Genomic DNA, 14,292 nt, shown 5'->3' on the forward strand with positions numbered 1-14,292 from the left:
AAATAAATCTAAAGAACTGTTCTAAACATTAGCCTAACAACAAAAATGGTAAAATATTTAGATAAAGAAACTAAAATAAAACCCAAAAAGTGTCCAAACCATTCTCGGTTTCTCCTATATTAAATTAATTATTAACCGTTCGAACCTAATGAGACGCTAATGGCTATAGTAAGTATATTTTTTAAATACTAATTAATATGTGAAGTAATTAACTTCTATAAACAAAATACAAATTAAAAAAAAAGATAATGTCTTATATTCTATTTGCAAACAATATCGTAAAGCTTGGTGTGTGAGTAAGAAACAAAGTAAAGGTAAGTTTTATTTTTAATACTATGTACTAATAATACTCCGAATACACCAGGGAAATAAGGCAAAAATATACCATGTTCGGGACACTTGAGCAGCCAGGTTGCAAATGGGTTTTTTATGGTACTATATACCTAATACATTATACATACAAAAATGCCCGTCACAGTTCGGACGAGAAATTTAGTTATTAACAAATATGGGTCAAAAATGGAACTTTTTTAGTTTAAATCGCTACTGGTGAAAATAGGATAATTAAATATCTTATTTATAATATTTTTCTTTTAGTAGATGAGCCAAGGTTTAAAACGGCAGTTTTTTAATTTTGGTCCGATCATTTGTTGCTTCGAAAATTGCAAAATAAAACTAAAATTTCGAAAATAAAAAATTTGCTATAACTTTCGCGAAAGTGAATTTAAGATTTTTATATTGCACGAAAAGTTGAGCCAAATAGTCCACACAATGCACAAAAAATTTTAAGACGATTAGTCAATTAGTTTAAATTTTATTCAATTTGTTTATCGCAAAGAGCTTTTTCTTCGCAATATTATTGTTCAGAAAATAATAATGATATAGCAATTCTGTGAAAACGACGTGAAAGTAGAATAGTCATATTTTCAAAGTATTTAAAAAAATTATTAAAAAGTCATTTTTATCACTTAGAAAACATTTTACTAAAATAGAGTCATTTTTGGCTTATAAACAATTTGAATAACTGTATTAATATTGACTGTAGGCTAAAACTACAATGGGATTTAAAAAACTGGTATTTTTATACGAATTTTCAAAGAAAAACTTTTCGCCTAGGTTAATTATGGTCAGAGTTAGCTACTTTTTTTTTATTTAATTGGCGGCTACTTTGTTTATAACAATTAAGCAGCCCAACTAGAGCTATTTTGAAGTTGAAGATATATAGTTTATGTGTAAAAGTTTGAGTAAACTTTGACCCTCAACAGAGTGGTTAATAAACTTTTAAAAATGGCGTCCGAACGGAATTAATTCGTGGTCGGTGGAGGGGAATTATTAAAATCCGTGCACTAAAAAAATAAAATTGATTCTGCAAACATATGCTGCAAATAATATCGCCGGATCTTGTTGATGGATTTCGATCATAATTTTTTAAATTTGTGTGTACTCGTAGTCTTATAGAGTATGTTATGTACACACATCCCCACCTAACATTACAAAATGTTGGGGGGAACTCCTCTTATCACTCAGAGATATGAAAAATAGATTACTACCGATTTTAAGACCTACCGAATATACATATATAATTTATTAAAAATCTGTCCAGCGGTCTCGGAGGAGTATGCAAAGTAACACTATGACAGGAGAATTTTATAGATGTAAATATATAGATGGCTGTTAACAAATGGGGGTTGGTGATAAAAGAGTGAAAATTAAGAGCTGTATGTATTTTTTAATTCTACATCATATAAAATTAAGGTAGATAATTTTGTCTGAAAAAATAAAAAAAAAATGTCAGGGGGGCAACCCTCCTTATAACTTATGGGTATAAAAAATAGATAAGAACCTCTTCTTCATCCTATAGGATAGACGTGTAAAATTTTATAAAAATCGGCCAAGCCGTTTCGGAGTAGTATGGTAACTAACCATAGATTTAAGAAGCCCGAGATGTAACATGAACCTATTTAGATAGCTGCGCGAATGTTGCCTTGTTTCTAAACAGAATTGCAGGGGTGGGGAGCTTCTACATAAATGAAACAGAGTTGGATTCAGAATAATTAATAATATTTATTGAATTAGTTCCGAATATAACACAAATTAATATACACTTATTTAACTAATTACACTAATCGTATTGACTAATCACAAAAAACAACATAAAGTTTTACAATAAAAATAATCAATGATCAAAAACTAAAAAATATTTTCATTGTCCAGAGAATAATGTCATTTTATTATGAAAAATTCTTTTACTTTTACTAGTATCTATAATTGTTTTATTATAATGATGAATTCGGACGTTAATGTAGGTGAAAATTATTAATTTTAATAAATTGGAATATTGTGACTCTAAAAAGGAATAATGTTTGAAATGGTTGTTTAAGTTCTTAAATAATAATTGTTCTCTTAATTCTTTTAATATTTGGACATTAACAATATTAACATTAATACTTTTATTAATGTTTATGTGGCACTGTAGCACTTTTTCGGCAGTAGAGCAAATAATAACAACATCGTTGGATGGATAAGTTAAATTTAATGTATCTCTTTGGTTGATGAATGATGTCAACAAGTCTGCTCGGTCTCCTATAAATGCGTTTACACAGTCTTCGCATTTCAAAATTTTTGATATTTTATAAACGACATATCCTGAAATGTATATAATAACTTCTCTCTTGTAATGTGTAAATGATAAGTTCCTTAATTGAAGTGATATAAAATTCGTATTGGATATGTCATCGTTTTCATCAACACATTCGTCTTCAACAATTCGTTCTCTGCCACAAGACTTATTAATTATTTTTTCAGGAGCCATAACTGTAATCAGTTCTAAAGGAATACAATTTCCTTTAAAACTATCCCTTAGTTCTAAATGTTTTAACATTTTTTTATAAGCTGCCTTAAACTGTTTAGCAGTTGGATTATTGTTATAACCCCCCATTGATCTAATTAACCCAAAAAATGTTCTGATCTTGACTTAATTTATAGGTTGGAATATACACTAATAAATTTGTTTCCACTAATTGTTTGTACAAATGTTGAAGACTATTAATACAAAATAGAAATCCCAAAACTCCCATTTTTCTCTTGCTTTCGCAAATCTTTACCCCGTTAACTAAAGTTAATGATTTGAAATATTCAGCAGTTTCGGTTAAAAAGTCATTATTTTGATATAATTCTCTGTATTTAAAGGCTTTTTATAATCTTTTTGTGACATATTTCTAGAATTAAAAACATCAAACAAATTATTTAAGATACGAATAAAATTGACCGTAGCAGCAGAGTTACTAAATTGTTGTAACTGTAAAACTTGTGTTGAATATTCAATAGCATGTACCACAGAGTTACTAAATAATTGTGTTGCCAACATTACTTTCATTTTTTGTTTTTTATAATTAATATGAGATTTTTTAAGTTTATTTCGTAAATGAACCCCCTCTTCCGCTTGGAGTTTATTTAATTCCTTAATATATTTCCACTCTACAGTTTCACCATTATCATCAACTAAAATTAGTTTATCTCCTAGTGTGTTTCTTAATAATTTTATCATATGACACGGGTCGAACAGAACTGCAATTTCTTTATTTGAATTTTGTAAAGTAAATGTAGATTTTAATGAATTTAATTGAAAACTACACCCTAACTCCTTTACCATTGTCACATTATTTTATGCACCATCAAAAGTTACTGATATCAGTGATATCACTTCTACACCAGATTGATTTACCAAATTTAAGCATTGTAATATTAAATTTTGTTTTTGTTTGCCAGTTAATAAATCAATTAAGAAATACCCTACGGGAAGTTTCCAAGAGCTATTAATACATACTATTGTCCTTTTCATGATCATTTTTCAGTGCGTAACAAATGATAGGAAAAAGGGTAAGTCCGTGATAATACACATTTATGACATTTATTCTAACATGACATTTTAGTTAAATCTGACAGTTGTCACATTTTATTTTCAATTTGGAATAAAAACAAATCAAATGCGTTTCTTGCATTTATAAAATGGTATTTTCTTTGATTTGTATAGTCATAAATTATACAGATTATATTTGTAATATTATTATCTAATTAAAAAAAATTATTTTTTTATTATGGCGCCATCTATCGACAACCAGAATAACTAGAATAAATGTTATAAAAATGTCACCGACGAAATGTAATCACCGACGTGCCTTTTTTCTGTCACATACAATTTAATGCGTTAGAAAGAAATCGAAAAACTGTGACGCACTGAAAGATGATCATGAGAAATACTGTAACATAAATACTATTGCTTCCTTGGCAATTGAATGACAATCCGTTTGTAAGTCAACTCCATAATCTACATATCCATAATATCACACACTCTTGATTATACACCATCAAATTAAAGTAATGTATCAAAAGTAACTGTATTAATCAGTAATAATGACTAACTTATGTTTACATGCTTTATTTACTTTATCACCCTGTATAATGATTATGTGAGAAGTTTGATGAAATATGGTGTCTAAATTTTTGTAATATTTTTTTAAGTTATATTACATTGCATTAATATATATTTAGAATAAACAACTAACAGACTACGACATCTTGAGCATATACATATATAAAAAAAAATAAACAAAGCAATACAATGCTAAAATAAGTAACTCGGTACTTTTTACAATTACAAACAATCGGGCCTAATACCACCCTGGCCCTGGTGTCGAATGTAAACAAACCGGCGCGGCATTTGAATTTAAATACTGTTCAATACTTACGTAAACAAATGAATACTTCTTTTATCACGTCGGCATACTTTAGATTTGTTGTATACACATTGTTTTACAATACATCGACTCATTTTGACACTAAAATCACAAAAAACACAGAAACTATTTTGATATTCACAATTTAATTGCTTGCGTTAACCTTCAACGGCACGAAACAAAATATGAGCTTCGAACATTATCGGCGGTTCTCGTCACGATACGATGCTAATGTCCACTCCAATTGGTGGAATGGCGCAGGTAGGGATAAAGAAGAATTTGGCACGCTGCGCAATGAACCATGTTACATCTCGGTGTTTTCATTAATCTAAGTTGACCTAAGTAACTAACACTGCTACAGGAGAATTTGATGTAAATAGAAGTAACTGCGAATTAAATAATAAAGGTGGCTAACTTTGAGCCTAATTAACCTAGGCAAAAAGATTTTTTCTGAAAATTCGTGTAAAAATACCAGCGTTTAAAATCCTAAGGTAGATTTACTCTATAGTCAATATTAACAAAGCTATTCAAATTGTTTATAAGCGAAAAATGACTATATTTTACTAAACTTTTTTCGGAGTGATAAAAACGACTTTTTTAATGATTTTTTTTCAAGACGTTGAAAATATAACTATTCTTCTTGCATGTGCCTTACACAGAATTGTTATATCATTATTATTTTCTGAACAATAACAATGCGAAAAAAAGCTCTTTGGGATAAACAAATTGAATAAAATTTAAACTAATTGACGAATCGTCTTAAAATTTTGTGTGCGTTATACAGAATGTTTGACTCAACCTTTCTTGCAATACGAAAGTATTAAGGCCATTTTCGCAAAAGTTATAGCACATTTTTTATTTTTGAAATTTTAGACTTATATTGCAATTTCCGAAGCAAAAAATGATCGGACCAAAATTCAAAAAGTGCCATTTTAAACCTTGGCTGATTTACTAAAATACGATTACTCTAAATAATATATATAATTACCCTATTTTTACCTGCAGCGATTTAAACGAAAAAACTGCCATTTTTGACCCTTATTTGTTAATAACTAAGTTTCTCATCCTCAACTGTGACGGGCATTTTTGTATGTATAATGTATTAGGTATATAGTACCCAAAAATCCATTTGCAACCTGGCTGCTCAAGTGTCCCGACAAAAACCTTATTTCCCTGGAGTAGAAGTTTTTTCGATATATCATTGATTAATAACCTGGGTAGCTTTTAATCAATGGTTATATTGAACATAATTTTGTTTCTTTGTACAACTGTGTACAACTGAGTCTAGTGGCCGATCAAGGCATTTTTTTAAGACATACAACACTAGGCAGCGGTAAGGAAGGAATTTAACAATTGGGTTAGAAACAAAGGGTACATTATTAATTAATACATAATTATTTACATGGTTATTTTACTATCTTTTAAAAACATATCTAAGGAATCATACACTATTCTCGAGTTTAGTGATAATAAGTAGTGAAGGTCCCAAGGGGCTGATATATTGTGTTTATGTAAGTTATTTATTAATCTGGATGAAATTATAGTATTTCTGGGGCAACTGAAAAATATATGATCTAGGTTTCCTTCTTCTGTACAAAATTCACATCGATCATTAGCTAAAACCTTAAGTTTAAATACATGTTTGGGGTAACAAGCATGTCCAAATCTCAGTCTAATGATCGTGGTAACATATTTTCTAGGTACATTAAAAAACTGGTATAATCTTAATTTGAAGGAAGCCAGAAACTCGCAAGCCGTGATTTTATACGAAGTTTCTTTCCAGACAAAATACTTTCTTTTGCTAATTGGTCTACATGTTCATTATTTTCCAAACCTATATGTGCTTTAATCCAAACAAAGAGTACATTTTTGCCCCTTGTTACTAACTTTTGTTTGATATCCTTAATTTTGTAAATATAAGGGCAACTGTACCTATTTGGCAATCCCGGTTTCCCAATCGAGGTCAAAACTGATAAAGAATTTGATAATATCACTATAATATAGTGATATGGTTCGAGTTACTTTCTGTTGCATAAAGTAAGGCCTCATATATTCCAAGAGCTTCTGCTGTAAAAATAGAGGTCTGGGAGTTCAACTTAAATATATGTGTTCTATTCGTTCCAACGGGACAAAAAAAGCGCATCCAGTGCCGTTTGATGATTTGGAAGCATCGGTATATATAACGACGGAGTTGTCGAATTCTGATAATATTGAGTGAATAATCTTTCTATTTATATTTATATTGTCACTATATTTTGGTACCAAGATATCGCATATTTGGTTGTCTCTTGTGATCTTTATTTCGTGTCCAAGCTATATGTATTTTTCCACTAGCTCTACTACGTTGCCTTCAATATTGATATTTCCGCTAGGTACGAGGTTTGTTATGAATTTTGTCCATGGACCATTGACCAACAACCAAGAGATAAGAGCGGAAAATCTTATCATCATCGGAAAAGCTAGATCAACCTTCAACCGTATGGGGGCCTTTTTTAAGAGCCACAACTTTTCTCTTCGTGTAAAAGTAAGAATGTTGAGATGCTACGTCTTCTCTGCCCTTTTTATGGTGTTGAATCATGGACCTTGAACGAAAATATGTGCCGAAAATTGGAAGCATTTGAGATGTGCATATCGGAAAATTCTTAAAATCCTATGGACTGATCGGGTCACAATTGAAGAGGTCCTTAGAAGAATGGGGAAGAACCGAGAGGTACTAACCACCATCAAATCTCGAAGGTTGGAATACTTTGGACACATTAGGCGAAATGAATCCAGATATGCCTTCCTACAAGCCACCCTGCAAGGAAAATATTTGGAAAGCGAGGTCCAGGAGGAAGAAGAACTTCCTGGATAAAGAACCTCAGAACCTGGTGCAACACGACATCTGTGCAGCTTTTCCGCTTTGCTGCAGATAAAGTGAAGATTGCCATGAGGATTGCCAACATTCGTCACGGATAGGCACATCAAGAAGAAGATCGGTAGTTAATGCGGCATGTTTGTAGTGCTTCCAGGATTTTGTCAAATTTGACCCTGTCAAAGGCTTTATGGAAATCTACAAAAGCCAGAACTAGTGGTCGATTGTATTCGATAGTCTTTTCTATTACCGTTTTAATGCTCTGTAGGCTTGTAGATGACCATCTGTTCCAAATCCGGTACGAAATCCCGCTTTCTTTATTGGCTGGCAGAAATCAAGTTTTTTCTCAAGACGATTCGTTATTATTCTTGTAAGGAGTTTGTATAGGTGACTAAGAAGACTTATAGGTCTGTAGTTTTCTAATTCATGGAAACCTCCTTTTTTGTACATTAGAATTACCTCAGCATTGTGGCATTTGTCGGGTATATTACTGTAGAAAAGGAACATATTAAAAAGGTTTTTTATTTTCTTAAGTACGCAAGTGCCTACGATTTTGATTGCATCAGTAACTACAGAATCTTTGCCAGGAGATATGATATTCTTATATTTTCTTAGAGTTAGTTTTATTTCGTCTATTGTGATTTCCGGTAATAGTTCTGATCCTTGGTTGACAATGCTTTTTTCCTTGTTTTCTGGTACTTGATTTTCTTTGCTATTTACTTTGTGTTGGCTTGTGTACCTACAGCAATTTGTTCTTGGTTGTATTTTCGAGTGTCTTGTCTAACAGCTTTGGATATTTCTTTATTTAATTTTTGTAGTTCGTCAGCTTTAGTTTCCGTCTCACTTGCCATTTCTCTTCTTTTCTGCATTAGTTGCCTGGTATTTTGGCTGATCTTTTTTCTTTTTGAGTTCTAGGACAAAATTTATTTTGACTTTCCAATAAGGCATTTGTTTATTTATTATTTAAGTCGTTTATATTACTTTCTTATATGGTCGCCTAAGTGCACATTCAGAGGAGCTTTTTGGAGAATATCAAAGTGGTTTTAGGTCTGATCGATCAACAAAAGACCAGATCTTTGTGCTAAGGCAAATACTGGAAAAAACCAATGAATTCGATATCGACACATACCATCTTTTCGTAGATTTTAAATCGGCCTATGATAGTGTCCTAAGGAATAAATCGTATGAAGCCATAGATGAATTCCACATCCCTGATAAACTGATCATATTGGGGCTACAATGCGTAAAGTCGTTTGCAAAGTCGAAATACAGGGCGAACAAACACAAGCGTTTGAAACGAATGTTGGGCTGCGACAGGGAAATGCGCTGGCGTGTCTCATCTTTAACATAGCTCTGGAAAAGGCGGTCAGAGATGTCCGAATAGACAACAGAGGAAATATTTTTAATAAATCATCCCAAACTAGAAGAAATGTATACCACCTTCTCAAATGCCTCAAAAAGTATGAGCCTGAAAGTAAACGAGGAGAAAACTAAGATGATGATATCAACACCCAACAATACCGCCAGAAACCAATTCACTGTTGATAACTCTACCTTTAAAGTGGTGGACAAATTCACATACTTAGGCTCCCTGATCACCAAGGAGAACGTCATGACGGAAGAAATCAAGTGAAGGATAATCCTAGCGAACAAATGCTATTTTGGACTGAGTAGACATAAATATGAGAAGCAGAATCTTAAGTCAAAAAACAAAAATAACCATATACAAAATCCTTATACAACCAGTGCTGACATATGGATCGGAGACAGGGACCATCTCCAAGGCAGATGAAAACCTTCTGCTTATATTTGAACGAAGGATCCTGAGAGGAATATTCGGTGGTATCTGTGAAAATGGTATTTGGTGGAGGAGGTACAACTACGGGGTATACCACAGATATAAACATATATTTGGTGGTAAAGACGTAGTATCTCTTATAAGAATAGGAAGACTAAGATGGGCAGGACATCTAGCAAGATCACAGCATAACAACCCTCCTAGAAGAATCCTTATGTCACAACCTGTGGGAAATAGAAATAGGGGTAGGCCAAAACTTAGATGGGACGATGGTGTAGATGAGGATGGGAGAAAAATAGGAGCAGCAAACTGGCAACGGTTGTCAATGGATATGACTGACTGGCGTAATATACTTTGGAAGATCGAGGCTCTTTCATAGGGCTGTAGCACCATTGCTGATGATGATGATATTAGTTTATGCTTTAGGACTACTAAGTATGTCGGAAATATATTGCTGAAAACTATCTACATCTGATGGTTTCATCCATGGTTTTGATTTGATCTTCTTTTTAATCAATCTTATACCTCTTATTCTTTAAGCTTATTTCTATTTTACCCCGAACCATTCTATGGTCGCTACTGATAACAAATCTGTTTAAAACGGGTAACAAATCTATGGCGGGTATTAAACTGAAATAATGAAACACAATAGTTTGGTTAATTTTTATTTGACGAAACATTCCTGTAATGGAAGTCAAAAAGTTAAACATAACGCAAAATTAGAAAAATCGATACATTATCTTTCCATTACACAACCCATATGCACTCCGCATTTATAACACTCGGCATAGCTGCCAAAGAAATTCTTGGTGGTAGTGCAATTAGCATTGGTTCTTACTGGATAACAATTTTCATACGACAAGTTCACTGTCCAACCATCATGATCACCATATTGATTAGCTTTAGGCATTTCACGGCAAATCTGGTAGGGTAGATAACAGTCTGTAACAAAAAAGAAAATATTCTTATTTTAGACATTAAATGTTGCCGCTAAAATCGGCAACATTGCTGTACTGTACGTACATTGTATTTTAATTTGTTAAAAATGTTCACAATTTATCTACTCGTTCCGATAGTAGCAGTATGTTATTAAAATCAATTTATCAGTTTTTTTCTTTTCTCGATTATTATTAGTATTTATTGCATAGCATATAAATTATTGTAATCACTCAATACATAGTTAGTGGAAAAATAATCCTATTAATTAAATTAATGAATAATTTAAGCGATTATGCAAGTAAAGATTGTTCAAGAATATCCAAAAACTATGTTTTCGCTGCCGTTATGGCTGTTTCGATGAAATGAAATCAATTTAAAAATTTGAAAGAATTCACACGCATAGTTAAGGCTTCTACAAAATATGTCAATGTTTATAGACCAGTAGATTGAGTGTATATAATAATCTCAAAATGCATTTTTTTTTTCGAAAAATCCGTATCTTTTTTTTTAAAGGCTCTAGGTCTATTTTTTTTATTTTGTGTATTTTATCAAAACCTATATTTTTATTTTTTTTTCAGATTTTTGCGTATGGTGCGACACCTTTAAAACACAGAAAAACTGGGTTTTGGGTTTTTTTGAAGATTTTCCCCATTTTATAGATTCTTTATAGCAGCGGTTCTCAACCTTTTAGCACTGGAGCCCCCTTTGAACACTGAAGATAGCTCACGCCTCCCCTCCAGTCAATAATTGGTTGGTTCAAGTTAGAACAGTGAAATTGTGAAACTGACGATGCTAACTCTACGTTAGCAAAAGCTGGGATGCAAAATAAAAATCCAGATATATATTTAAATACGAAAGTTTATTTGATGTCCCATTAAACTTAACATTGTTTATTTATTTGAGAAAAAGAATAATCAAAAAATCAAATACGCATATAAAGTTGAAAGTCTTATATGAGTGTTTTTGCACTTTCAATGAGAGGGTTGGCATTGTCTGTTCTTGACAAGTTTTTCGATATTCGGTTGAAACTGTGTCAGAGCACACCTCAAGTCACTTTCAACGGCCAGCCTTGAACGGTATTTTGATTTTATATACGCCAATGCAGAAAAACCAGATTCGCAAAGATATGTGGATGAAAACTGGACTAATAACTTCGCAGATACTAAAGCCACTTCTGGGTAAACAGGAAAGAAGGTTAACCAAAATTCTTCCAAGTCCATGTTTGCAAAATCTGCTTTTGCTTGTGAATCACATTTTAGGTCAATTGCCTGCTCTTGAAGGTTAACTGGAAGAATGTCAACTTCGATATGAAAAGGATCTCTTGTCAACTTAAATTCCCAGTTTTCCGAGCTAACATCTGGAAAGTACTTTCGAATTTGATTTTTCAGTTCTTCTAAATGCCGTGATATGACGTCTTTCAAATTAGAAACTAGATGTAGTGGAAGGGTTTGAATATCATCGAGAAGGTCGTTCAGTTTAGGAAAAGAAGAAAAGTTTGGCTTAGAACTGTGAAGGCGGCGTTGCCAAAGCGATATTTTTTCTATAAACCCCTTAATTGCATCATAAGTGTTTAAGAGGTTTTTACGGCCTTGAAGCTTCAGATTCAGGACATTAAGTGTCTCAAAAAAGTCAGACAAATAAGCCAAGTAAAATATATTTTTATCATCTGTAAGTCTTCTGTGAAGATCTTCTTGTTTTGAAGTCATTAACAAAATTTCAACTTCTGACTTTAAATTGAATAATCTTGCAAGCATATTTCCTTTGGATAACCACCGGACTTCTGTGTGAAACAGGAGGGTTTCCTGATCACTATTCAGTTCTTGACATAGTGCCTAAAAGAGCCTAGTGTTTAATATGCTGGATTTGATGTGGTTAACTAATTTAATTGCTAAGTTTAATGTGACGTTGAGAGGTTCAGTTAAAGTCTGATTAGCTAAAGCTTGTCTGTGAATAATGCAGTGAGAACCAATTATCCTAGAGTTAGGTCAGATAGGTCAGAACAAAAGCCTAAGAGCAAAAAATATGTCAATGGCTTTAGTTGTTGTTTCAAGAGATGTTGAAAAAAAATATTTCCTCCAGGAACCGTTTTCTGTCAATAAATCGACAGTAGAACAATAACTGTGCATGCTTTGAAATATCAGTTGTTTCGTCACACTGCAAAGAAAAAAACGGTGAACCATTTAATTTTTGCAATAGTTGATTTTTCAAATCCAGAGCCATGTCATCAATTCTACGTTTTACTGTGTCGTTTGAGAGAGAAATTTTTTCTACTTTCTTACAACTGTCTTCACTAAGTACGGTACTACAAGGTTTAATTAGTAACTCACCAATAGTATGTGGTTTCTTGTCTTTAAATATCAAAAGTGCTATTTTGTATGATGCTTCCACAGCTTTCTCATTTTCAACACGAAAATTTGCAGTAGAGTCAAGTTTCATACGTTTTAGGCTGCTTTTTTTGGCAATAAAAAATTCTGGGCCTTTATCTTTCAAAGAAGAATGGTTTGTAATTAGATGCCATTCCAAACATCCGGGGCGCATTGCATCATTACTAAGAACAGCATGGCAGTTGACACACTGAGGTAAATGACTGCCATTTTTCTCCCTAAAGGTAAAACCATACTTGATATAATCGTCTGAATACAATCTTTTCTTTGGAAGTGACTTAGCCATTTTCAAAGCTGTTACACAACACTATTAAATAATTCACAAACAATCACTCTGTACTTTGTTATTAAATAACGATTACACTGATTGCAACAAACAGCACACAGACGCTGTCGACTTAGTCCTGTCGCCAGGGAAGGTACAACGGCCTCCTTAATTCAGATGGACTTACCCAAGTTTTTCTTATGTATTTTGACCCGTAGAACACGAATTTTTTGGGTAACAGTCGATCCGGATGTCGATAAGATTGTTATAAACAAAGAACTTGAGGAATCACATAACAGCGATTTTTCGCAAAACAAAACACTGTTTTGTATTTTTTGGGTCATTCTAAGCAAAAAATGTTTTTACAAGTTTTTTCGTAGGATGCATAGTTTTCGACATAAGCGCGGTTGAACTTTCAAAAAATCGAAAAATTGCATTTTTTGAACCCGAATAACTTTTGATTGAAAAATAAAATAGCAATTCTGCTTAACGCATTTGAAAGATCAAGTCAAATTCTATCGGTTTTAATTACTTTCATTGCTAAAAATTAATATTTTTATTGTTAAACCAAGCTATAAACACATAGTGATTGAATGATGTTTTCAATGCATTTCCCATTTGAAATCGAACGAGTAGGCGCGCGTACACACAATTTCTACGTAGATTACGTACATTAAAACGCATGCATTGGGCACGTGAAACACTATGTGTTTATGGCTTTGTTTAACAAATAAAAACTTAATTTTTAGCAATGCATATAATCAAAACCGATAGAATTTGACTTAACTTTCAAATGCAGTAAGCAGAATTGCTATTTTATTTTTTAATCAAAAGTTATTTGGGTTCAAAAATTGCACTTTTTCGATTTTTTGAAAGTTTAACCGCGTTTATCTCTAAAACTATGCATCCTACGAAAAAACTTGTAAGATCATTTTTTGCTGAGAATCACCCAAAAAATACAAAAAAATGTTTTGTTTTGCGAAAAATCGCTGTTATGTAATTCCTCAAGTTCTTTGTTTATAACAAACTTATCGACATCCGGATCAACTGTTACCCAAAAAATTCGTGTTCTACAGGTCAAAATACATAAAAAAACTTGGGCAAGTCCATCTGAATTAAGGAGGCCGTTGTACCCCCCCTGGCGACAGGACTAACTGAGACTGACGCGCGAGACGAAGTCACTGAACTGGAGCCAGGAGTGCTTGCAATACAGTGTTGGTAAATATACTTTACGCTCCTACGATGTTGCCATACACAAGATTGTCGTGTTTAACTCAGGTTGTATGTTTGAGTAAAACGATTTTAATCACGTTTAA

At 32.6% G+C, this 14,292-nt stretch overlaps 1 protein-coding gene across 1 annotated transcript in view; it reads left to right on the top strand.

Annotated features, from left to right (window-relative positions):
* Window positions 1–238: 238 nt before the first annotated feature.
* The window catches only part of LOC114335298 (lactosylceramide 4-alpha-galactosyltransferase-like), a 53,690-nt gene continuing 39,636 nt past the window's right edge, over window positions 239–14,292 (top strand). Inside the window, exon 1 of the mRNA XM_050646038.1 lies at window positions 239–314. The gene's annotated coding sequence lies outside the window, so the exon portion shown is untranslated. The remainder of the gene's footprint in view (window positions 315–14,292) is intronic.

Source organism: Diabrotica virgifera, chromosome 3, assembly GCF_917563875.1.
Source record: "Diabrotica virgifera virgifera chromosome 3, PGI_DIABVI_V3a".
Taxonomy (NCBI): domain Eukaryota; kingdom Metazoa; phylum Arthropoda; class Insecta; order Coleoptera; family Chrysomelidae; genus Diabrotica; species Diabrotica virgifera.